This window comes from Notamacropus eugenii, chromosome 4 (genome assembly GCF_028372415.1).
Source record: "Notamacropus eugenii isolate mMacEug1 chromosome 4, mMacEug1.pri_v2, whole genome shotgun sequence".
NCBI lineage: Eukaryota > Metazoa > Chordata > Mammalia > Diprotodontia > Macropodidae > Notamacropus > Notamacropus eugenii.
This window is the reverse complement of record NC_092875.1, coordinates 212635334-212640021: the sequence shown is the minus strand read 5'-3', so window position 1 is coordinate 212640021 and position 4688 is coordinate 212635334. Positions and strand designations below refer to the sequence as shown.

The 4688-nt window shown below is 35.8% G+C and overlaps 1 pseudogene; it reads right to left on the bottom strand.

The window, feature by feature from the left end:
- Positions 1-3458: 3458 nt before the first annotated feature.
- LOC140502421 (non-histone chromosomal protein HMG-17 pseudogene) lies at positions 3459-3768 on the bottom strand (annotated as a pseudogene).
- Positions 3769-4688: the final 920 nt, after the last annotated feature.

The window sequence follows — 4688 nt, the reverse complement described above, 5'->3', positions numbered from 1 at the left end:
GTAAGCTAGATTTCTATACCCAATTGAATGTGTATGTTATTTGCTCTTTGAGAGAATTATTTTTCTTTTAATTTTTACTTGTTTTAGTATTTTATTTTTCCCTAGTTACATGTAAAAAATAATTTTTAACATTCATTTTTAAAACTTTGAGCTCTAAATTCCTGCCTCATTGATAAGGCGAGCAATTTGATATAGGTTATACACGTGCCGTCATGCAAAACACATCCATAATAGTCATGTCATGAAAGAAAACATGAACAAAGAATACTCAAGAAAAATTAAGAAATTTTTAAAAAATATATATAATTCAATTCATTATGCATTCAGACACCATCAGATTTTTCTCTGGAGATAGATGGCATTTTTCATAAAAAGTTCTTCTGGGTCAGCTTGGATCATCGTGTTACTGTGAATAACTAAGTCATTCATAGCAGATCATCTTACAATATTGCTCTTACTTGGTTCAGAGTACATGTAACTTTACATTTGCCTAAGCAAGTTTTCAAGGTTTTTCTGAGAGCATCTTACTCATCAATTCTTTTATTACAATAGTATTCCACCATAATCACATACCTCAAATTGTTCAGTTATTCCCCAGTTTAGGGGCATCCTCTTATTTTCTAATTCTTTGTCTCCAGAAAAGAGCTTATAAATACTTTTTGTACATATGGATACTTTTTCCTTTGATTTTTGATCCCTTGTACAGATCTAGTAGTAGTATTGCTAGGTCAAAGTGCATGTATGGTTTTATAGCCCTTTGAGTAGAATTCCAAATTTCCTACAGAACGACTGAATCAGTTTACTTCACCAACAATGCATTAATGTCTCATTTTTTTCCACAACCCCTCCAATACTTGTCATTTATCTTTTCTGTCCTATTAGCCAATTTAAGAGTTATGAGATAGTACCTCAGAATTGTTTTAATTTGCATTTCTCCAATTGATAGTGACTTAGAATGTTTTTTTTTTTTTAATAAGGCTAGAGTTAGCTTTGTTTCCCTCCTCTGAAAACTGTTTGTATCTTTTCATCATTTATCATTTGGGGAATGGCTCTTATTTTTATAAATCACCCTGTATATTTGAGTTTTCTGTATGTCTGAGAAATGAAGCCTTTGTAAGAGAAAATGACTTCAATTTTACTACTGCTAGCTATATTTCCCTCCACCCTATCCCCCTATTTATTGATTCTCTCTTTTCTTTCATCCTGTCCCTCCTCAAAAGTATTTTGCTTCTGACTACCCCCTTCTCAAATATGCCCTGCCTTCTACCATCCTCTTTCTCTTGTCCTCTTCCCCTCCTACTTTCCTATAAGGTAAGAAAGATTTTTATGTCCAATTGAGCGTGTATAGTATTCCCTCTTTTAGTCAATTTTGATATGAGTAAGATTCACTCACTCCCCTTTATATCCCTGCTTTTACCCTCAATTGCAAAAGCTTTTTCTTGCTTCTTTTATGAGATAATTTACCCCATTCTATTTCTCCCTTTTTCTTTCTCTCCCGTTTGCTCTCACTCCTTAACTTTATTTTGTTAGATATCATCCTTTAATATTTAACTCACACTTGTGCCCTCTGTCTATATATACTTCTTCTACCTGCTCTGATAGAAAGTTCCTAAGAGTTACAAATATCATCTTCTCTGGAGGAATGTAGAAAGTTTAACTTATTTTGTCTCTTAAGATTTACCTTTCCTTTTTACCTTTTTCTGCTTTTCTTGCACCTTGTCTTTGGAAGTCAAAGTTTCTAGTAAGCTCTGCTATTGATATCAAGAATGCTTTGAAGTCCTCTCTCTCATTGAATGTCATTTTTTTTCTCCTGAGAAATTATATTCAGTTTTGCTTGGTAGATGTTTCTTGGTTGTAATCATAACTCCTTTGTCCTCCAGAATTTCATATTGCAAGCCTTATGATCATTTAATGTAGAAGTTTAAATCTTATGTTATCCTGACTGTTGCTGTATGATACTTGACTTGTTTCTTTCTGGCTACTTGCAATATTTTCTCTTGACCTGGAAACTCTTAAATTTGGCCATAATATTCCTGGGGGTTTTCATTTTGGAATTTCTTTGAAGAGGTGATCTGTGGATTCTTTCCATTTATATTTTACCCTCTGATTCTAGAACAGAGCTGCAAAATTTGTAAACTTCTTTGGAACACATATAGGTTAGACTGGAGAAAGATTGACGATGGTTGGTTGATGAGGGTCAAATGAGAGATACCTGAAATCCTTTGGGGAACTGTATATTGTGGAGACCTCTAGTAGAATATCAAGGCAGTTGTCCTTGATAATTTTTGGAAAGATGATATCTAGGCTCATTTTTTGATCATGGCTTTCAAATAGTCCAATAAATTTTTAATTGGTCTCTCCTTGATCTATTTTTTCAGGCCAATTGTTTTTCCAATGAGGTATTTCACACTGTCTTCTGGTTTTTTCATTCTTCTGGTTTTGTTTTATTGTTTATTGATGTCTCATAAAATCACTAACTTCGATTTGCCCCATTCCAATTTTTCATGAACTATTTTTTTCACTGAGCTTGTGTAACTCTTTTTTCATTTGACCAATTCTTCTTTTTAAGGAGTTTTTTTTCCCTTTCTTCAGTGATTTTTTTAAGAACAGTCCAAGTCAAACTCTATCCAGCTTTAATAAAGACACTTCTCATAAACAATCATGGTAATTCAGGTAGGACATGGGCTATGATAGGCAACAGCAATAACTTTAAAATCCCCTGCTCTGTGGACTACCAAATACATAAAGCCACTATAAAACCCAATGAAGACTCTTTGTTTTATACTTTAAACAGGGAAAGTTTAGAAGGAGAGTGGACACTTTCACACTGAGCATATATTGTTTAACAACTTTTCACTAGCCTCCCCTAACTTTGAGGAAAGAAATGAAAAGTGCAGAATTCTTAATTGGAAAAGATCCCCATTATGAAAGTAATTTCAGTTTTTTGGAGGAGGCCTCTTCAGGACCATAATTCAAGTGCAGATCATCTGAAAGAATGGTGGGTAGGGGGAAGGAGGAAAATGGGAGAAGGTCCTGATAGGACCCTGGTTTTGGAGGAGTCAAGTTGATGCTTATGGCAGACAGGAAAGAACTATAAACTTTTTAAATTATCCACTCCTACTCCCACCAGATAAGTTGAGGGTTTCAGTGTTCATATCTATGGGTCTGATGTGTGTGCATGTGCATGTGTGTGTGTGCACATGCATGTGCATGTGTGTGTGTGTGCAGGTGTGAACCTACTCTTGGTATTCAAGAGAAGTCCTCTCATAAACTAAGAGGGGAAGAAATCCCTACTCATTTCAATCCAGCTTCAGAAACATACTATTTGTAACATCTACCCCATCCCCCTAAAACAACAACAAATTGTTATGTGTGCTGACAACAGAACTTAAAAAAAGTAAAACAAAATTCTGCATTTTTATACAACTTGATAAAAAATAGCATTTCAAAATGAACACTCACCAGAAATACATAGTTATCAAAAATTCACAAAATTCACTAGCTTCTCCAATACCTTCAGCTTTCTATGCCTAGTCTGTTTTGGCATCTCCATTCTCTGCAGGGTTGTTCCTATCCCTACCAGGGTGAGCTTTTCCCTTTTTTCCCTTTGGGGAACTTCTCTCCCTTCTTTGCAGGTGCCTCTTGGGGCTTGGGTTCTGGCTTTCGAGGAGCAGTTTTAGCAGATAATCATGCTGGTCTCCTCTGTGGTTTGTCCTTCACGTCTATCTTTTCTCCTTTAGCAGCTTCTTCAGCCTTTCTCTTGGGCATGATGGTGAAGGTGGAAGGGCAGTAGCAACAACAGCAGCAGAATCTGGGCACAGATTGCAGCAGCAGTAGGGGACAGGGCAGGAGTCACTCCTGTCTTCTCTTCCTCACACTACTTTTCTTCAGTAGTTTTTTTGTGCCTCTCTCTCCATTTGGCCAGTTCTGGTTTTTAAGGCATTCTTCTCACAGGCTTTTTTGAATCTCTTCTACCATTTGACCTAGACTGTTTTTAAGGTATTATTTTCTTATGCAGTGTTTTTCCTGTGTGTGTGTTTTCCCTTTACCAAGCTGTTGACTCATTTACTCATTTTTCAGGATTTTCTTGTATTACTCTCATTTCTCTCCCCAATTTTTCCTCTACCCCTCTTACTTGATTTTCAAAATCATTTTGGAGCTCTTCCATGGCTTGAAATCAATTAGTATTTTTCTTGGAGGTTTTGGCTATAGGAGCTTTGACTTTGTTGTCTCCTTCTGAATGTGTCTTTTGATTTTCCTTTCACCACAGTAACTTTCTATGGTCAATTTTTTTTTGGTGGATTGCTCATTTTCTCATCCTTTTTTAAAATATGTATATATAATTTATTTAATTTTATTTTTTAACATTCACTTCCACAAGAATTTTAATTCAAAATTTTCTTCCCATCTCTCCCCACTCCCACCCTGGAGCTTCATGCTTCCACCCTTTCCTCCAGTCTGTCCTCCGTTTTATTACTCACCCTTCATCCATTCTCTTTCCCTTCTATTTTCCTGTAGGGCAGAATAGATTTCTGTACTCCATTGCCTGTACAGCTTAATTTCCAGCTGCATGCTAAAACAATTTTTAACATTCATTCTTAAAGCTTTCAGTTCCATATTCTCTCCTTCCCTCCCTACCCACACTAATTGAGAGAACAAGCAATTCAATATAGGCCATATATGTGTAA